The sequence below is a fragment of the Lithobates pipiens genome, unplaced genomic scaffold, assembly GCF_037356315.1.
Source record: "Lithobates pipiens isolate NorthernLeopardFrog02 unplaced genomic scaffold, aLitPip1_a1.2 Scaffold_8, whole genome shotgun sequence".
NCBI lineage: Eukaryota > Metazoa > Chordata > Amphibia > Anura > Ranidae > Lithobates > Lithobates pipiens.
In genome coordinates, this window is record NW_027507903.1 from 683,397,689 (window position 1) to 683,420,154 (window position 22,466).

The following is a 22,466-nucleotide window of genomic DNA, read 5'->3' on the forward strand; positions in this document are numbered from 1 at the left end:
ATAAATATCCCCCAAAAATATATATATATATAAAAAAAATTCCCCCAGTTTAGGCCGATACGTATTCTTCTACATATTTTTGGTAAAAAAAATCACAATAAGTGATTATTGATTGGTTTGCGCAAAAGTTATAGTGTTTACAAAATAGGGGATAGTTTTATGGCATTTTTATTAATATTATTATTTTTTTTACTAGTAATGGCAGTGATCAGCGACATTATGGCGGACACATTGGTCACTTTTGACACATTTTTGGGACCATTGTCATTTATACAGCAATCAGTGCTATACAAATGCAGTGATTCCTGTGTAAATGACACTGGCAGTGAAGGGGTGAACCAGTGGGTGGCAGTGTAGGGATTAAGTGTTCCTAGGGGTGTGTTACTAACTGTGGGGGGTTGGGCTTTCTTTTAGTGAACAATGATCTCTGCTCCAATCACATGGAGCAGAGATCAGCTTCACTTGTTGCTAGGCAGAATGGGGAGATGCTGTTTACAACAGCATCGCCTCCTTCAGCCGCCCCGTGAGACGATCGTGGGTATGCCTGCAGAGATCGAGTCCACGGGACCCGCGACCGGACTCATGGGGGTCCCGACCGGCACACGGGCGCGCGCCGGTCGGGAAGTTGTTAAAAAAAAAAAAATAGTCACTTTTATTCCTATTACAAGCAATGTAAACATCCCTTGTGATAAAAAAAGCATGACAGGTCCTCTTTAATATGAGATCTGGGGGGGGTCAAAAAGTCCTCAAATCTCATATTTACACTAAAATGCATTAATAATAATAATAATAAAAAAAAAAAAATCATGTAATTTAAAAAAAAAAATCCCCTTTAAGAGCATTGGAGAAAAGTGACATTTGGCGTTGCTTCCGCCCTCCAATGCCGAGTGAGGGGAAGATGGCCCCCGCTCGGCATCCAGGCAGTGAGGGGAGAGCGTACGTGGTCATCTCCAGAGCTATCAAAGGCCCTGGTAAGTTACCCTGGTAAGTGGCGGATGCTGTCCAGTTCTGGGCACCAGTCCTCTGGAGCGACTACAAAGAAGGGCAACAAAGCTAATAAAGGGTCTGGAGGATATTAGTTATGAGGTTGCGAGCACTGAACTTATTCTCTCTGGAGAAGAGACGCTTGAGAGGGGATATGATTTCAATATATAAATACCGTACTGGTACAATATACAAATACCACAATAGGAATAAAACTATTTTGCAGAAGAGAGTTTAACAAGACTCGTGGCCACTCATTAAAATAAGAAGAGAGGTTTAACCTTAAACTACGTAGAGGGTTCTTTACTGTAAGGGCAGCAAGGATGTGGAATTCCCTTCCACAGGCGGTGGTCTCAGCCGGGGTGGTGGGGGGGGGGGCTCTCTCCCACCACCAATAAAAGTGATCTTACAGCGAATCCACCACAGAGACCGCTTTTATCTCAAAGAGAAACACACACGGTGCCTGAAAATACCAGCGTTATGGCAGCTAGCTGCTTCTATAACAATGGTAATTAGCGCCAAAGTATGAATGTACAGGTACAGCAATTTGCACAAAGTGATTAGAGTAATTGTAATCATTTAATGAAGATTTTTCTTTTGTTTGTTCACTTAGCCACATTCAAATCTAAAAAAATAAAAAAATAAAAAAAAAAAAAACATTTTGGTTCAACCGCTTCAAAGTGTATTGATTCAAACTTTTTAAAATGAAAAAAAAAAACGGTAAATTCAAAGAAAATTTGAATAAGACATAAAACAAATTCTGAATAGGAATCCCGAATAGGAATTGAACGAATCAACCAAATTTAACAGAACTGAATTAAGGAATCTAAACAAAACAAAACAAAATAGGAGATCCCTTAAACACTACCAGCCCAACCAGGGTGGGCAGAAGGGACAGTTGCCCAGTGCGCAGTAGTGGAGGGTGGCATCCCCCTCACCCCACCAAGCAGCAGATCATGGCGAGCAAGCAGTGGATCCCAGCTTCAGGTCTGCTCTGACAGCCCCTGTTGTCATCCTGTACCCCAACATGTACACTATGCACCCCATCTGCCCTCAGCTGACACAAAGCATATTACTATCTTCTGTGCAACTACCTTCTAGAAAGAATGCAAGTGATTGTCCACACATGTGCAGTGCACACTTCATGCCAACCATGGACTGCAAGGTGGCAGAGAATGGGTACCGGGTGCGGTATACCCATTCTATGGCATGTATAAGAGCAGAGGAGGCGGGCTCAGTTCAGAATCCTTGCCCTGGGCACTGGATGGACCTGTCCTGGTACAGATTAAAACATAGGGACAATAACTGTGGACGTTACTCCTGCAAATAAAAACCTTTCAAAAGGACTTTATTGGTGTCGGCGTCCAAAGTTGCTGGGTATCAACCCTGGGAACCCCTAGACGTGAAAGGATGAGCCAAGCGGAGGTAACTGGTAAGCCCAGAAGGTTAAGGCCACCCTGCCAAGGGTTATGGCCACTACACTTTTATCTGGTAAGTCCAAGAACAATCACTGCACTGGCATTCACTGCTAATGTTTAACGTAGTTATAAAATAATCCCGGTAAATGTTCAGACCATTAACCACCTGCCGAACGCTCACTGTGGCTTTACTGCTGTTCCAGGAAGGAGGAGCACCTGACGGCCCGGCTGTGTTTTGATTCATCACAGCACCTACCGGTCACCGGGTCCTGGCAAATGACTGACCGCCGGCACCCGGTGATCGGCTCTGAGCTTCCCTGAACACAGCTCTGTGAATCTGTGAATCTGTTTGGCAACAGGTGATCTCACTGTTGCTAAGCAGAAAATTAAAAAAGAACTACAGTGCCTTGCAAAAGTATTCACCCCCTTGGCTTTTTACCTATTTTGTTACATTACAGCCTTTAGTTCAATGGGGTTTTTTTTTGTTTTGTTTTTTTAATATGAATTATATGTGATGGATCAGAACACAATAGTCAAAGTTGGTGAAGTAAAATTAGAAAAATATATACATAAAAAAAAAAATCTGAAATAAAAAACTGATAATTGTCATGTGCGTATGTATTCACCCCCCTTTGTTATGAAGCCCATAAAAAGCTCTGGTAAAACCAATTACCTTTAGAAGTCACATAATTAGTGAAATGATGTCCACCTGTGTGCAATCTAATGCCGTGTACACATGACCAGACTTTTCGGCAGAATAGGTCAGACGGAATCATTCCGTCAGATGTTCCGATCGTGTGTGGGATAATCCGAACATGTTTCAAATCTGTCCAACGAACTAAATTCCTATTGGGAAAACCATTCGTCTGTATGCTGGTTTGATGGACCAAATACGATGCAAGGGCAGCTATTGGCTACTGGCTATTGAACTTCCTTTTTCTAGTCCCGTCTTACGTCATCACGTTCAAAATGAACGGACTTTCTAATGGACTTTAGTCCGTTCGTGTGTGGGCAAGTCCATTCATTCGGAAGTCTGTCGTAACTCCGTCGAAAGTCCGTCAGGAAGACCGTTGGACCTTTTTGAACAGAAAGTCCGGTCGTGTGTGGGCAAGTCCATTCATTCGGAAGTCCGTCGGGAAGACCGTTGGACCTTTTGAACGGAAAGTCCGGTCGTGTGTACGCGGCATAAGTGTCACATGATCTGTCATTACATAGACACACCTTTCTGAAAGGCCTCAGAGGCTGCAACACCTAAGCAAGAGGCACCACTAATCAAACACTGCCATGAAGACCAAGGAACTCTCCAAACAAGTAAGGGACAATGTTGTTGAGAAGTACAAGTCAGGGTTAGGTTATAAAAAAAATATATCCAAATCTTTGATGATTCCCTAGGAGCACCATCAAATCATGGCACAACAGCAAACCTGCCAAGAGACGGGCGCACACCAAAACTCACAGACCAGGCAAGGTGGACCTTAATCAAAGAGGCAGCACAGAGACCTAAGGTAACCCTGGAGGAGCTGCAGAGTTCCACAGCAGAGACTGGAGTATCTGTACATAGGAGGACAATAAGCCGTACGCTCCATAGAGTTGGGCTTTATGGCAGAGTGGCCAGAAGAAAGACATTACTTTCAGCAAAAAACAAAATGGCATGTTGTGAGTTTGTGAAAAGGCATGTGGGAGACTCCCAAAATGTATGGAGGAAAGTGCTCTGGTCTGATGTATGGAGGAAGGTGCTCTGGTCTGATGTATGGAGGAAGGTCCTCTGGTCTGATGTATGGAGGAAGGTGATCTGGTCTGATGTATGGAGGAAGGTGATCTGGTCTGATGTATGGAGGAAGGTGCTCTTGTCTGATGTATGGAGGAAGGTGCTCTGGTCTGATATATGGAGGAAGGTGCTCTGGTCTGATGTATGGAGGAAGGTGCTCTTGTCTGATGTATGGAGGAAGGTGCTCTGGTCTGATGTATGGAGGAAGGTGCTCTGATCTGATGTATGGAGGAAGGTGCTCTGGTCTGATGTATGGAGGAAGGTGATCTGGTCTGATGTATGGAGGAAGGTGCTCTGGTCTGATGTATGGAGGAAAATGATCTGCTCTGATGTATGGAGGAAGGTGATCTGGTCTGATGTATGGAGGAAGGTGATCTGGTCTGATGTATGGAGGAAGGTGATCTGCTCTGATGTACGGAGGAAGGTGATCTGGTCTGATGTATGGAGGAAGGTGCTCTGGTCTGATGTATGGAGGAAAATGATCTGCTCTGATGTATGGAGGAAGGTGATCTGGTCTGATGTATGGAGGAAGGTGCTCTGGTCTGATGTATGGAGGAAGGTGATCTGCTCTGATGTATGGAGGAAGGTGATCTGCTCTGATGTATGGAGGAAGGTGATCTGCTCTGATGTATGGAGGAAGGTGCTCTGGTCTGATGTATGGAGGAAGGTGATCTGGTCTGATGTATGGAGGAAGGTGCTCTGGTCTGATGTATGGAGGAAGGTGATCTGGTCTGATGTATGGAGGAAGGTGATCTGGTCTGATGTATGGAGGAAGGTGATCTGCTCTGATGTATGGAGGAAGGTGATCTGCTCTGATGTGCGGAGGAAGGTGATCTGGTCTGATGCATGGAGGAAGGTGCTCTGGTCTGATGTATGGAGGAAGGTGCTCTTGTCTGAGGTATGGAGGAAGGTGCTCTGGTCTGATGTATGGAGGAAGGTGCTCTGGTCTGATGTATGGAGGAAGGTCCTCTGCTCTAATGTACGGAGGAAGGTGATCTGGTCTGATGTATGGAGGAAGGTGATCTGGTCTGATGTACGGAGGAAGGTGATCTGGTCTGATGTATGGAGGAAGGTCCTTTGCTCTAATGTACAGAGGAAGGTGATCTGGTCTGATGTATGGAGGAAGGTGATCTGGTCTGATGTACGGAGGAAGGTGATCTGCTCTGATGTATGGAGGAAGGTGCTCTGCTCTGATGTACGGAGGAAGGTGATCTGGTCTGATGCATGGAGGAAGGTGCTCTGGTCTGATGCATGGAGGAAGGTGCTCTGGTCTGATGTATGGAGGAAGGTGCTCTGGTCTGATGTATGGAGGAAGGTGATCTGCTCTGATGTATGGAGGAAGGTCCTCTCGTCTGATGTATGGAGGAAGGTGATCTGGTCTGATGTATGGAGGAAGGTCCTCTGGTCTGATGTATGGAGGAAGGTGATCTGGTCTGATGTATGGAGGAAGGTGATCTGGTCTGATGTATGGAGGAAGGTGATCTGCTCTGATGTATGGAGGAAGGTCCTCTGGTCTGATGTATGGAGGAAGGTGCTCTGGTCTGATGTATGTAGGAAGGTCCTCTGGTCTGATGTATGGAGGAAGGTGCTCTGGTCTGATGTATGGAGGAAGGTCCTCAGGTCTGATGTATGGAGGAAAGTGCTCTGGTCTGATGTATGGAGGAAGGTCCTCAGGTCTGATGTATGGAGGAAGGTGCTCTGGTCTGATGTATGGAGGAAGGTGCTCTGGTCTGATGTATGGAGGAAGGTGCTCTGGTCTGATGTATGGAGGAAGGTGCTCTGGTCTGATGTATGGAGGAAGGTCCTCTCATCTGATGTATGGAGGAAGGTGATCTGGTCTGATGTATGGAGGAAGGTCCTCTGGTCTGATGTATGGAGGAAGGTGATCTGGTCAGATGTATGGAGGAAGGTGATCTGCTCTGATGTATGGAGGAAGGTGATCTTCTCTGATGTATGGATGAAGGTCCTCTGGTCTGATGTATGGAGGAAGGTGATCTGGTCTGATGTATGGAAGATGGTGATCTGGTCTGATGTATGGAGGAAGGTGATCTGGTCTGATTTATGGAGGAAGGTGATCTGCTCTGATGTATAGAGGAAGGTCCTCTGGTCTGATGTATGGAGGAAAGTCCTCTGGTCTGATGTATGGAGGAAGGTGCTCTGGTCTGATGTATGGAGGAAGGTCCTCTGGTCTGATGTATGGAGGAAAGTCCTCTGGTCTGATATATGGAGGAAGGTGCTCTGGTCTGATGTATGGAGGAAGGTCCTCAGGTCTGATGTATGGAGGAAGGTGCTCTGGTCTGATGTATGGAGGAAGGTCCTCAGGTCTGATGTATGGAGGAAGGTGCTCTGTTCTGATATATGGAGGAAGGTGATCTGGTCTGATGTATGGAGGAAGGTGCTCTAGTCTGATGTATGGAGGAAGGTCCTCAGGTCTGATGTATGGAGGAAGGTGCTCTGGTCTGATGTATGGAGGAAGGTCCTCTGGTCTGACGTATGGAGTAAGGTGCTCTGGTCTGATGTATGGAGGAAGGTCCTCAGGTCTGATGTATGGAGGAAGGTGCTCTGGTCTGATGTATGGAGGAAGGTCCTCAGGTCTGATGTATGGAGGAAGGTGCTCTGTTCTGATATATGGAGGAAGGTGATCTGGTCTGATGTATGGAGGAAGGTGCTCTAGTCTGATGTATGGAGGAAGGTCCTCAGGTCTGATGTATGGAGGAAGGTGCTCTGGTCTGATGTATGGAGGAAGGTGCTCTGGTCTAAAAAGACTAAAATTTTACTTTTTGGCCATCAAAGAAAATATTATGTCTGGCGCAAACCCAACACATCACATCACCCAAAGAACACCATCCCCACCGTGACCACATGGTGGTGGCAGCATCATGCTGTGGGGATGTTTTTTCAGCAGTCGGGACTGGGAAACTGGTCAGAGTTGAAGGAAAGATGGATGGTGCTACATACAGGGATATTCTTCAGCAAAACCTGTAAGTAGCCAAATAAAGGGAAATCTTATATTTGAGGCCAGGACGGAGGTTCACCTTCCAGCAGGACAATGACCCCAAACACTTGAGTGGTTTAAGGGGAAACATGTAAATGTGTTGGAATGGCCTAGTCAAAGCCCAGACCTCAATCCAATAGAAAATCTGTGGTCAGTCTTGCTGTTCACAAGTGCAAACCATCCAACTTGAAGAAGCTGGAGCAGCTTTGCAAGGAGGAATGGGCAAAAATTCCAGTGGTAAGATGTGGCAAAACTCATAGAGACTTATTGGCCAAAAAAGTGTATGGGGGTCCGTGTACTGCCCTGGGGGACATGTATCAAAGCAAATAAGTTTTTTTTTTTTAAAAAAACAATTGTTTTCAAAGGAGCAGTGATGTTAATGATGCTTAAAGTGAAAAAAAAAATCTTTTAAACATCATGCCTGTAGATTTCCTTTAGTCTGCCTAAAGTGGCGCATATGTACCATGTATCTGAACCATGAACCTTGAACCATAAGCCTGCTGCAGCAAAGCTGACATTTCTAAAGAAAAAAAAAAAATGACATTTAAATTGGCTCGCGGTTGAGCCATTGCCTGTAATATATGAAAAAAAAAAAAACACCAAAAAAATGGCATGGGGCCCCCCACCCAAATCCATATCAGACCCTTACCTGAGGCCACAGCCTGGCAGGCCAGGAAAGGTGAGGGTGAGCGAGCGCCCCCCCCCCCCCCTTCCTCTTCTCCTGAAATATACCAGGCCTCATACCCTCAATATGGGGGGGGTGCTTTGGGGCGTGGGGGGGGGGGCTCTGTCTCCCACAGTCCCACTATAATTCACTCCTCCCTGCCATTTGTAGACGCTATAACATGCAAACCAATTGGGATTTTTTTTTTACTAAAAACATGTCGCAGAATACATATTGGCCTAAAGTTAGTAAGAGATTTGATTATTTTTCTTTATTTTTTTATGATATGTTTTATGGCAGAAAGTAAAAAATATTGTTTGCGTTTCCAAAATTTTCAGTCTTTTTTCGTTCCTAGCGCAAAAAAAAAAATAAAAAAACCCAGTGGTGAACAAATACTACCAAAAGAATGTTCCATTTGTGTGAAAAAAATGATATAAATTTAATTTGGGTACAGTGTTGGATGACCACTGCAAATTGTTTTTGAGTGATTAATAACTTAATAGTTATTTATATTTCTATAGTGCTATTGGGGCGGATGATGAGGCAGCCATCTTGGGCACATTCTGTAGAATACCACGGGGTCAATGTTAGACAGGAGCGAAGCAACCTACCAGCATGCATTTTTTTTATGGATCTATTTAACAAATGCCACATTATAAAGTATGGATTTTTTTTTTTTAAACTTAAGATTTTTATTATTATTATTCCATGGTAAAGAAATATATACGAGCTTTACAGAGGCGGAAATGCAGTAGTATAGTCTCTGTTAAATTAATAGAATGTATGAGCCTCAGTACATAAGTGTATAAGTCAACAATGGGTTGATATATAGATATTAACAAGTGTCACTGGTAGTAAGAGCAGGTATTAAACATTAACAAAGGAAATGTACACTGTGACGTGGATAGGCAATCTCATTAGTAGAACGTAATAGTGGTAACATAAGCTATTTGCACAATTCTAAGTATTGTGTGTGCTTATCAACAATCTATAAGGTAGAACAGAAAGTTCACGGTACGGAACAGAACAGAATTGACATCATTTGATTTTTCAATAGGTAAGGCTAGTGCCAGGTATTATGTAAGCTGAGTACTTCTCGGATCATTGATCCAAGGATCCCAGTCCCAGAGGAATTTCTTTGTAGTGAGTTGAGCTTTGGAGAAACTGTGTTCCAGTTTAAAGTTGGAGTTTAGGATGGTAATTACTTCTCGGATATCGGGAGGTTGTGAGTTTTTCCATTTTCTTGCGAGTGCCAGCCTAGCGGCGATCAGAATATGAGTGGACACTGTGTGGAATTTTTTTGGGCAGGATGCAGGCATGTACTGGCCATTGGGACTACCGGGAGTTTCCCGGTGGGCCGATGGCTCAGTGGGCCGGTCAGGTGCAGTCCTGGGGCCACTCCTCTATCAGCAAAGAGGTACTTACCGAGGCCAAGATGCAGAGAACGGTGGCTGTTGCGACTCAGCGCACACCACCCCTAGAGGTGATACAGGGAGTGGGTTGCACCAAGAGGCACAAGCCTCCAGTGGGATACCTGACTTGAGTGAAGGTCTGGAGGAAGGCTTGTGCAGGATGGACCGGACCAGAAGGTAAGCAGCCAGCAGGTCTGTAAAACAAGTAAAAGTGCAGAAACAGGCCGAGGGTCAAACACCAGTAATCAGTCCTGGAGCCAGCAAGGCTGAGTGCAGAGGATAATCCAGAGGCAGGCCGAGGGTCAAACACAGGTGATCAGTCCTGGAGCCAGCAAGGCTAAGTGCAACAGACAGAGAATAATCCAAAGGCAGGCCGAGGGTCAAACACAAGTATCAGTCCAGTGCGCAGCAAGGCTAAGAGTAGGAAGTCCGTTTAAACAAGCCAGGGGTCAGGTCAGGAGAGAATCAGCATAGTCTTCAGGCAATCCGGGTCAAAACAGGAAGTGGCAAACAGGAACAGGAAGCAGGGAAACACAGGTGAGCTGAGACAAACCAGCAACTTGTCTGTGTGCTAAGGATCCTTTTATAGGCTGGTCAGGGAATTCACGTTATGCGTGTGCTTGAGCGCACTCGCGCACGCCTCTCAGTAGGGCTGCAAATGTGCGTGCGCCGGAGCGCCGATCCATGGCAAATTTGTGTGCGTCTTTGCGCAGGGAGATGGTGAGTTTGATACAAATTACTTCCCTGATAGTGCCCCCCCCCCAGGGGCGGCCTCCGGACGCCCAAGCTGGCCATCAACTCCGGATGTTCCTGATGAAAAGCTCTAATCAATCTTGGAGCATGAAGATTACCAGAAGGTTCCCAGGAGTTGTCTTCTGATGGGTACCCTTTCCATTTTACTAGGTACTGAAGTTGTCTGCCCGACTTTCTGCAGATAAGTATGGCTTCCACTTCAAATTCGTCCTCCCATCTATTACAACTGGAGGCGGGGGAGGCTCCTCTCTTCCGGGAAATGGACTAGGAACCTCTGGTTTTAAGAGAGATACATGAAAAACTGGATGTAATCTGTATGATCTGGGTAAGTCTAACTCGAAGGCCACAGGATTCACCATTCTCTTGATTGTGAATGGGCCTATGAACCTAGGACCTAACTTACGTGAAGGGCAGGGTAGTTTGAGATGAGTAGAGGCTAGCCAGACCTTCTCGCCAATTCCAAAAGCTGGATTCTCCTTTCTCCCTTTGTCGTAGTACTTCCTGTAGTCGTCTTGAGCTCTTTGCATGGTTGCTCGAATTTTTTGAAAATTTGATTGGATAGAGACTATCCGATCCTGAACAGCAGGGACTGACGTTTCAGGGATGGAGTTGGGGAGGAAGGAGGGATGGAATCCAAAATTCGACCAAAATGGTGTTTGGTTAGTAGCCGTGTGTACAGAATTGTTGTATGCAAATTCTGTATAAGACAGAAGGGAAGACCAGTCATCCTGGGAGCCGGAACAGAAACAGCGGAGATATTGTTCTAGAGATTGATTTGTCCTTTCTGTCTGACCGTTGCTCTGAGGATGGTATGCGGATGAGAGACAGACCTTTATTTCCAAGGCCTTACAGAGTTCTTTCCAGAATTTAGAAGTAAACTGAGCTCCCCTATCTGAGACAATACTGTTAGGTACTCCATGGAGTCTGACTATTTCCTTAATAAAAGTATTGGCAGTGTCCAAGGCAGAGGGAGTACCAATCATGGGCAAGAAGTGGGCCATTTTTGAAAGACGGTCAACCACGACCAGGATGGTGGTAAACCCTTCTGAGGGTGGCAGGTCCACAATAAAGTCCATAGAAATGTCTGCCCATGGCTGTTCAGGGATAGGTAGGGGTCTCAGTAACCCCCAAGGTTTGGCTTTATATCCTTTGTTGCGTTGACACGGAATGCATGAGGAGACAAATTTCTGACAGTCCCGCCTCCAACCAGGCCACCAGAAGGAACGGGAAATCAATTCTGACGTCTTTCGTATTCCGAAGTGGCCGCCCAACTTGTGGCCATGAAAAGTCTTTAAGATTGCTGGCCTTACTTCCTGAGGGACAAAGATCTTTTCATGTGCCCAAAGTAGATCATTACGTTTCTTCAAGGAAGACACTACGGGATCGGTACATAGGCTTGAGGCTGTTTTAATGGCAGTTACCAGATCGGATTGTGTAAGCAGGAGAAAATTTTGCGGTGACAGAATGGTGCTGGGTTCAGTAAACTGGGGGGATTCAGGGAACATCCTGGAGAGTGCATCCACTTTGCCATTTTTGGACCCGGGACGGTAGGAAATGTGGAAGTTGAACCTAGAAAAAAAAAGGGCCCAACGGGCTTGTCGTGGTCTTAAGCGCTTGGCTGTTCTGAGGTATTCCAGGTTCTTGTGGTAATAGGATGAGTTGCACCCTCTAAGAGATACCTCCATTCTTCTAAGGCAAACTTAATGGCCAATAGCTCTCGGTCACCAACATCATAATTCTTTTCTGGAGGATTTAGCTTTCGGGAGGCAAAAGCTACTGGTTGCAAAAGGGCCTTGGGGCCCCGTCTTTGTGAAAGAATGGCTCCAGTGGCTTTCAGAAGCGTCAATTTCCAACACAAATGGCAAAAGTGGGTCTGGATGCTGTAGAATGAGTGCTGAAGTGAACAAAGATTTGAGTTTAATGAAGGCTTCCTGGGTAGGGATGGCCGAACAGTTCACCCGGCGGTCGTTTCGCGGCGAATTTCGGCTTTTCGCGGTCCGCCATTTCGGCGGACTATTGGCGCTGTTCGCCCGGCGGACTTCCGTGTTTTTACTGTGTAAAGGAACTTTGACCTGATGACACATCCATCATGGGGTATAGGACAGCCAATTGAGACATTACAGCACATGGACACTTGGACATTCCCCCTAACTTATAAATACACCCGATCCGGCGGCCATTTTACATTCTTTCTTCTGTCACTATAGGGAAAGGTTGCTGTGTGGAGCAGGGAGAGATAAAACGCTAGCTATTTGGTACACAAAAGTTCTTTTCAGGACTGGTATAGGTGTTAGGTGTATATAGGTTTGCTGTGCTACTGATTGTTGCAGCAGCCTGAGTGTCTTTTGTCAGTTTAGAGAAAGGGACAGGGCGCTGTGTGCTGCTACTATAGGGACAGCCAGATTAGTCATCATCATCATCATCATCATTAGCTGTTAGTATCAGGTCCACAAAAGTGCTATTCGAGTAACCAGTTATTGTTCCAGTCTCCTCTGTTTTGCCAGTTTATATAGGGACAGGCAGGAAGCAGTGTGTCAGGCAGTGAGGGTCAGTTTAAACAGTTGCTGTTACTATTAGTTCCACAAAGGTTCTTTTCAGGACTGGTATCAGTGGTATGGTAATAGGCTTGTACACGTATAATATTCTTTCTTCCAAATATAGAAAGAATATTATACTTGACTGCTGCCCTTCTGCTGCAGTCTGCTAATCATTCACAACTCACTTGTTCCACAAAGCTCTTTATCAGGACTGGTAACTTGGTCTGTGTAGGGTGCTACAGTACATAGGGTTGAGTGAGGTACAGTCTGCCGTTCTGTAAGGACTGGTATCGGTCCACAATAGATAGGGTTGAGTTGCACCACTGCTGACCACTGCCCTATACTGCAGCAGTCCTTCATTGGTATAGGGACTGACGTACAGTCTGCTAATCAGTCACACAAAACCTACTTGGTCCACAAAGGTCCTTATAAGGACTGGTAACTTGGTGAAGGGTGCTACAGTACATAGGGTTGAGGGAGGGACAGTCTGCTGTTCTGTAAGGACCGGTATCGGTCCACAATACATAGGGTTGAGGTGCACCACTGCTGACCGCTGCCCTATACTGCAGCAGTCCTTCAGGAGTATAGGGACTGAAGTACAGTCTGCTAATCAGTCACACACAACCTACTTGGTCCACAAAGGTCCTTATAAGGACTGGTAACTTGGTGAAGGGTGCTACAGTACATAGGGTTGAGTGAGGTACAGTCTGCCGTTCTGTAAGGACTGGTATCGGTCCACAATAGATAGGGTTGAGGTGCAACACTGCTGACCGCTGCTCTATACTGCAGCAGTCCTTCAGCAGTATAGGGACTGACGTACAGTCTACTAATCAGTCACACACAACCTACTTGGTCCACAAAGGTCCTTATAAGGACTGGTAACTTGGTGAAGGGTGCTACAGTACATAGGGTTGAGTGAGGGACAGTCTGCTGTTCTATAAGGACTGGTATCAGTCCACAATAGATAGGGTTGAGGTGCACCACTGCTGACCGCTGCCCTATACTGCAGCAGTCCTTCAGCAGTATAGGGACTGACGTACAGCCTGCTAATCAGTCACACACAACCTACTTGGTCCACAAAGGTCCTTATAAGGACTGGTAACTTGGTGAAGGGTGCTACAGTACATAGGGTTGAGTGAGGGACAGTCTGCTGTTCTGTAAGGACCGGTATCGGTCCACAATAGATAGGGTTGAGGTGCACCACTGCTGACCGCTGCCCTATACTGAAGCAGTCCTTCAGCAGTATAGGGACTGACGTACAGTCTGCTAATCAGTCACACACAACCTACTTGGTCCACAAAGGTCCTTATAAGGACTGGTAACTTGGTGAAGGGTGCTACAGTACATAGGGTTGAGTGAGGTATAGTCTGCCGTTCTGTAAGGACTGGTATCAGTCCACAATAGATAGGGTTGAGGTGCACCACTGCTGACCGCTGCCCTATACTGCAGCAGTCCTTCAACAGTATAGGGACTGACGTACAGTCTGCTAATCAGTCACACACAACCTACTTGGTCCACAAAGGTCCTTATAAGGACTGGTAACTTGGTGAAGGGTGCTACAATACATAGGGTTGAGTGAGGGACAGTCTGCTGTTCTGTAAGGACTGCTATCGGTCCACAATACATAGGGTTGAGGTGCACCACTGCTGACCGCTGCCCTATACTGCAGCAGTCCTTCAGCAGTATAGGGACTGATGTACAGTCTGCTAATCAGTCACACACAACCTACTTGGTCCACAAAGGTCCTTATAAGGACTGGTAACTTGGTGAAGGGTGCTACAGTACATAGGGTTGAGTGAGGGACAGTCTGCTGTTCTGTAAGGACTGGTATCGGTCCACAATAGATAGGGTTGAGGTGCACCACTGCTGACCGCTGCCCTATACTGCAGCAGTCCTTCATCGGTATAGGGACTAAGAGTTTTGTCACAGGGTCATTTAAAAAATGACAGGCAGAGGAAGAGGCAGGCCCTTACGCAGGGGTGGTAGGGGTAGGGCAGGAGCACCAGCCTTGAGCCAAAGTGGGAAATTGCAGAAGGTGCGTTCAATTACTTTAAAGGACGCACCAGACTTGGTTGAGTGGCTCACTCAGCCTTACTCTTCTGCACCCTCCTCATCCTCTCGATCTGCACCCTCTTCTTCACTCTCTGCTATGTGCACCCCCAAAGACACTACCACCAACAACACCACCACCACCACCACATACCTTCCGCTTGTGTCACAGGAATTATTTTCCAATCCATATCAAGAGGACATTGCTGATGCGCAGCCACTCTTGGTATTGGATCAGGAAGAGGAGGTAGCAACAACCGCTACTCAGCAGTCTGACGTCAGTACCCAGATCAGCCCAAGGAGGAGGTTGGTCCCCGGTGTTGCAGCTGCCTACTCCGAAATCTCTACTTATAGCGGTGGGGAAGGTGACATTGATGATGACGTGTCTAGTGATGTCACGTGGGTGCCCACAAGAGAGGAAGAGGAGGGGAGTTCAGAGGGAGATATGGACCAGCAGATAGGGAGGAGAAGCAGGAATAACTTACATTGCACAGGAGGGACAAAGCAGACTGCAAATGTATCAGGAGCGAGTCATCGACCATGTACGGTCACATCTGTCGCTTCCAGGACACCGACACATGGCTCCGCAGTGTGGGCTTTTTTTTAACGTGTCCGCTGCTGACAATAGCGTTGCCATCTGCAATCTTTGCAGTCAACGCATTAGTCGCAGTAAGCCCAACACTCACCTAGGGACGACCGCCTTAAGAAGGCACATGGGCAGCCATCACCGAGCCCAGTGGGAGCAACGGAACACACAAAGCCACACTGCAGGCTCTCACCGTCCAGCCTCGTCTTCTACTTCTCCTTCTCCTCTCTCCTCACAATTGTCCTCCACTCCACCTTCCATCACGCCAAGCTCACGTTTTTCTGCAAAAAGGCAGGCTTCCGTGGGCCTAATGTTCGAGCGTCAAAAAATGATGACGCCGGATAACCCTCTTGCCCAACGGTTGACGGCTGGCTTGTCAGAACTCATAGCTCGCCAACTACTGCCATATAAACTGGTGGACTCGGAGGCCTTTCGCAAATTTGTGGCCATTGGAACACCACAATGGAAGGTCCCAGGAAGGAAGTATTTCTCAGAGAAGGGCATCCCAGAGCTATATGGCCATGTTCAGCGGCAAGTGAATGTATCTCTGGCACACAGTGTCGGTGCCAAGATACATCTGACCACAGACACGTGGTCTAGCAAACACGGGCAGGGAAGGTATATCACTTTTACTGCCCACTGGGTGAACCTTCTGACGGCCGTCAAGCATGTAACCCGTGGCACCCATGTAGATTTGGTTTTACCGCCACGGATTGCATGCAGGCCTGACTCTTCTTCTCCTCCTCCTCCTACTCCATCCTCCTCCCTCTCCTCCTCAGCTGCCTCCTCCTTTTCCGCTGCTAGCGTCTCTTCCGCTGCACCGCCCAAGCTCCCCAGAACCTATTAGACATGCCAGGTGAGATGTTGCCATGCCGTGCTGCGTCTGTTGTGCCTGGAAGCCAAGAGCCACACTGGCCCGGCACTCCTTTCAGCTTTGCGTTCACAGGCAGATCAGTGGTTGACACCGCTCAATTTGACAGTTGGTAAAGTGGTGTGTGACAACTGTGCCAATCTGCTTAGCGCATTGAAACAGGGCAAAATCACGCAGGTGCCATGCATGGCACACGTCTTAAACTTGGTCGTGCAGCGATTCCTTGTCAAATACCCTGGGGTCCAGGACATCTTGCAGCAGGCAAGGAAAATCTCGGCCCATTTCAGAAGATCTTACACGGCCATGGCTCACCTTGCTGACATTCAGCGGCGACACAATCTGCCGGTCAGACATCTTATTTGCGATTGCCCGACGCGATGGAACTCAACCTTCTATATGCTTGATAGGCTGCTCCAGCAGAAACGTGCAGTTAACGTCTACCTGTATGAACTCTGCGGCAGAAACGGTTCTGGGGAGCTGGGGTTTTTTTCACCGCGCCAGTGGCTGCTCATGCGCGACGCATGCAGACTTCTGCGGCCATTTGAGGAGATCACCAAACTGGTCAGTCGCAGCCATGGCGCCATCAGTGACATGGTACCTTATGCCTTCTTTATGGAGCGTGCATTGCCTCGTGTCATTGAAGCTGTGGAGGAGCAGGAGCGGGAAGATGAGGAAGTCGCAATGCTGGATGAATTCCCAGGGGGGGCTACTCTATCTGAGACAAGTCAACAACAGGAGTCTGAAGAGGAGTCAGAGGAGGATGGTGCCGGGGTGGATGAGGAGGAGCAAGAAGAGCATGCTTTAAACCTTTCTGGGATCCCTGTTGTGCGTGGATGGGGACAGGAGAATGAAGAGGACTACATTATCCTGGATGATGAGCAGGAGCCAGGCCACCACACCACATTCACTTTAGTGCAAATGGGGGCCTTCATGCTCCAGTGTTTTAATAGGGACCCCCGTATAAAAAGCATAAGGGTCAAGGACCAGTACTGGGTGGCAACGTACTTAGACCCCCGGTATACAAACACAAAATGGCGGAAATGTTACCGCCGTCGCAGAGGGCTGTCAGAATGCAGCACTTCCAGGCCTTGCTTCGAGAAATGCTGCATTCTGCTTTTGCGTGCGCTGGCAGAGGAGCAATTCCCACTCCCAGAGAAGGAGTTGCGGGTACCAATCCAACAGCGCCTGCAAGAAGAGGAAGAGGCCGGTTTGAAGATGTGTTGGTGACTTCGGATATGAGGTCATTCTTTCAGCCGACCCATCGACAGTTGTCATCCGAATCCAGCATCAGGGAACGCCTAGACCATCAGGTGTCCGACTACATTGGGTTAACGGCCGATGTGGACGCTCTGAGGAGTGATGAACCCCTGGACTACTGGGTGGGCAGGCTTGACCTCTGGCCAGAGCTTGCCCAATTTGCAATCGAACTGTTGGCTTGCCCCTCATCCAGTGTCCTGTCCGAAAGGACGTTCAGCGCAGCAGGGGGGATCGTGACCGATAAGCGTACTCGCCTAGCTCACGACAGTGTTAACTACCTCACATTTCTAAAAATGAATGAGGCATGGATCTCGGAGGAATTCAACACATGTGACCAGTAGACCATGTATATGTCTATAAACAATTTTTTTAATCAAGCACACAGACCTTCTTTCTTCATTTGGCTCACTTCCTTGTCCCAAAAAAGCACACCGTACTATATGCCCCTACCCTCCTCTTTGAAGAGGTTGAGCGGTGTCATATTTCTACTGGGGCTGCTTATGAGGGGATCACACCATCCCTGTGCTGTGCTGACTTCCTCCTGGGGGTTCTTATTATGAGGGGATCACACCATCTCTGTGCTGTGCTGACTTCCTCCTGGGGGTTCTTATTATGAGGGGATCACACCATCCCTGTGCTGTGCTGACTTCCTTCTGGGGCTGCTTACGGTGCTGCTGTCAGTGCTGTATATCACGGTGCTGGTGTGAGTGCTTAATGTCACGCTGCTGATGTCAGTGCTCTCTATCACGGTGCTGCTGTCAGTGCTGTATATCACGGTGCGGGTGTGAGTGCTTAATGTCACGCTGCTGATGTCAGTGCTCTCTATCACGGTGCTGCTGTCGGTGCTGTATATCACGGTGCTGGTGTGAGTGTTTAATGTCACGCTGCTGATGTCAGTGCTCTCTATCACAGTGCTGCTGTCAGTGCTCTATATCACGGTGCTGGTGTGAGTGATTTATGTCACGCTGCTGATGTCAGTGCTCTCTATCACGGTGTTGCTGTCAATGCTGTATGTCACAGTGCTGGTGTTAATGCTTTATGTCACGCTGCTGATGTCAGTGCTCTCTATCACGGTGCTGTTGTCAGATGACTCTATCATGGTGCAGGTGTCATTGCTGTATGTCACGCTGCTGGTGATCATCTCCTGCACCCTCTTCTTTGCCTACCCTGGTCCCTGACCTTCCCTCTCCTCCATTGCCTTCATGCGCTCCACAGTCCTGAATTGTCACAGTCCTGAATTGTCAAAACAATTTCCCATATAAAAAAAGAATGCTTGTAGTTGTCGATCCCAGATTCACCTCATACATATGTTATGTCATTGGCCATGTGGTGGGACTATGTTTGCCCAGCTAATAATTATTTTGTGGCTGCAAATTTGACCTATAGGTTTGCGAAGTTCGCCTCCCATTAAGGTCAATGGGGCCCGCCGCAAACTTTCCGGTTTGCGAACTATCGGCCGCGTTCGCGGTTCGCGTTCGCGAAACGTCCTGTCGGAAGTTCGTCCATCACTATTCCTGAGCTTCCTGGGACCACCGGAAGCGTCCATGTTGACGGGTCAGCTGCGTAATCGGAGAAACAATGGATGAGAAGCCGGCAATGAATCTTCGATAGAAGTTAGCAAAGCCTATGAATCTTTGCACAGCTTTTTTGTCCCCTGGAGCGGGCCAATCAAGAATCGCCTTGACCTTTTGGGGGTCCATGGCGATCCCCTGAGTGGAAATGATGAATCCAAGAAATTGGACAACGGTCTTCTCGAATTCGCATTTTTCTGCCTTAAGGTATAGTTTATGTTTCCTAAGGCCGCGTACACACGAGAGGATTGTCCGCCCAACTTAGTCCGCTGAAACACATTTCAGCGGACAATCCGCTCGTGTGTGGGCTTCAGCAGACTTTTTCAGCGGACAGTCTGGCGGACAAAGTCTTTCGGAATTTCCGTAATTTTGTCCGTCCAAACTTGGTTTCAGCGGACAGTCCGCTCGTGAGTAGACAAGTTGGACGGACTAAGTATGGCGCATGCTCAGAAAGGATTTCCACGGCCGAAGCTTGCATTGCAGTGTATTAGACGTTGTATTTCTAGTCCCGTCGTACGTGCTGTACACGTCATCGCGCAAGCTTTCAGCGGACTGTCTGTTCATCGTGTGTGGTCAAGTCCGTTCATTCAAAAGTTGGACGGACTGTCTGTCGGATTGTCTGACAAACTAAGTTGGGCAGACAATCCTCTCGTGTGTACGCGGCCTAAGAATGGTAAGGACCTTTCTTACATGGTCTCGGTGTAGTTCAATGGTGGCAGAAAAAATGAGAATGTCGTCTAAATATACGACTACAAAGTCGTCAAGGTAGTCTCTGAAAATGTCATTCACCAGGTGTTGAAAGGTGGCCGGGGCGTTGCACAGACCGAAGGACATCACTAAATACTCAAAATGCCCAAACCTGGACCTGAAGGCTGTTTTTCATTCGTCATTGGTACGAATGCGGACAAGGTTATAAGCGCCTCGTAGGTCAAGTTTGGAGAAGATCTTGGCAGTCCGAAAGCGCTGAAATAGTTCTGGGATGAGCGGGAGTGGGTATCGGTTTTTGACAGTTATTTTATTGAGTTCCCTATAATCGATACAGGGTCTGAGGGAGCCATCTTTTTTCTCAACGAAGAAAATACCCGCCCCGGCTGGAGATGAAGAGGGCCAAATGAAGCCTTTTTCCAGGTTCTCATCGATGTAGGCTTTGAGAGCCTTTAGCTCAGTCTCGGATAGAGGGAATATGCGCCTGAACGGAATTTCAGATCCAGGTAACAATTCGATGGGGCAGTCGTAAGACCGATGAGGTGGTAGACAATTGGCCTTCTTCTTATCAAAAACATCCTTAAACTCGAGATATACTGGAGGGACATGCTGAAGATTGTCGGATGCAGGAACGACTGCCATACAAGTAGCTGGAACTGGAGGAAAACAGTGTTGAGAACAGTAAGAGGATGTAAAAGAGACCTTCTTTCTGCTCCAGTTAACTTGGGGGTCATGGGCCTGCAACCAAGGGAGTCCTAAAATAATAGGGAACATGGGAGAAGAAATCAAATCAAAGCGTAAGAACTCCTGGTGGCCCGAGTCCGTGATGGTGAGAATTGGCTGAGTCTCTTGTGTAACTGGTCCGGAGCGAGGTAAAGACCCATCAGCCAAGTGGACAAGAAGATTTTGTTTTTTGTCTTGGAGAGGGATGTAAAGTTTTTGAGCCACAGAGATGTCCAGGAAACAGCTGCATGCTCCGGAGTCAATTACGGCCGGTAGTTGAATCCTCTCTTCCGCCAGCTGCAGAGAAACAGAAAGAGTAACATAAGACTGGGTGAGGTTTGTGGCTTGATAGTTCATAACAAATTGCAGAGGTGGCTTACAAGGTCTCACTGGGCAGTTGCGAAGGTAATGGCCAACCCCTCCTCAGTACAGACATAGGTTGGCCTGTCGTCTTCGTTGCCTTTCATCTGGGGTGAGACGAGGGCGAACAAGTCCTAGCTGCATGGGTTCCCCTTCCGCGGCCAAGGGGCCGGCAGGGACCAGAATTGGAGGGTAAGGAGTGGTCGACTTGGGGAGCATCCAGCTGGGCCGAGGGGTCTGAAGGCGCTCAGAGCGACGCTCCCGCATGCGCCTGTCCAGCTTGGTGGCTAATTGAATCAGGTCCTCCAAAGAGGCGGGGGTCTCCATTCTAGCTAATTCGTCCTTCAAAGTTTCGGAAAGGCCTTGTTGGTATTGGTACCTGAGGGCGGCCTCATTCCAGCCGGTGTCAGCTGACCACTTACGGAACTCGACGGTATAGTCCTTCACTGGTCTCTTTCCTTGTGTTAAGGTGTGCAGAGTGGCTTCAGCTGTAGCAGTACGTTGTGGGTCATCATATAACTGACCCATGGAGTTAAGGAAGGTTTCCACCGAGTTCAGGAGAGGGCTTCTTTGTTCCATAAGGCTATGTGCCCATGCTTGGGGTTCTTCGGATAGTAAGGAGATGATAAATCCAACTTTCACTATTTCAGAAGAAAAAGTCCTTGGTTGCAGGGCCAGATATAAGGAGCAGGCATTTTTAAATGCCCTGAATTTTTTTCGGTCGCCTGAAAATTGCTCAGGCATAGGTACCCTTGGTTCAGGAGTCGCCATCACCAGGGCAGGCGGTGAATGGGCCTGTGGTAGGGAGGCCCCGCCAGGGGGCGCTTGTGCTGCGTTAACTGGTGCAGGTGTTCCTGCTAATTGCTGAAGACGGCTATCGATTTGGGTGTACCCTTCTTGCAATTTCTGCACAGCGTCTGCAAGGGCTGTAACTTGCTGGCACAACATCTCCAAAGGTGAACCCGCTTTGTTGGCCTCTGACATGGCTGGTTTGTACTCTCAGCAATGAGGTACTTACCGAGGCCAAGATGCAGAGAGCGGTGGCTGTTGCGACTTAGCGCACACCACCCCTGGAGGTGATACAGGGAATGGGTTGCACCAAGAGGCACAAGCCTCCAGCGGGATACCTGACTTGAGTGAAGGTCTGGAGGAAGGCTTGTGCAGGATGGACCGGACCAGAAGGTAAGCAGCCAGCAGGTCTGTAAAACAAGTAAAAGTGCAGAAACAGGCCGAGGGTCAAACACCAGTAATCAGTCCTGGAGCCAGCAAGGCTGAGTGCAGAGGATAATCCAGAGGCAGGCCGAGGGTCAAACACAGGTGATCAGTCCCGGAGCCAGCAAGGCTAAGTGCAGCAGACAGAGAATAATCCAAAGGCAGGCCGAGGGTCAAACACAAGTATCAGTCCAGTGCGCAGCAAGGCTAAGAGTAAGAAGTCCGTTTAAACAAGCCAGGGGTCAGGTCAGGAGAGAATCAGCATAGTCTTCAGGCAATCCGGGTCAAAACAGGAAGTGGCAAACAGGAACAGGAAGCAGGGAAACACAGGTGAGCTGAGACAAACCAGCAACTTGTCTGTGTGCTAAGGATCCTTTTATAGGCTGGTCAGGGAATTCACGTTATGCGTGTGCTTGAGCGCACTCGCGCACGCCTCTCAGTAGGGCTGCGAATGTGCGTGCGCCGGAGCGCCGATCCATGACAAATTTGTGTGCGTCTTTGCACAGGGAGATGGTGAGTTCGATACAAATTACTTCCCTGATATCCTCTCTGACAGTGAGTGATTGCGATTTCACTCCTGTTAGGAGGAGCAGCTGCCGTC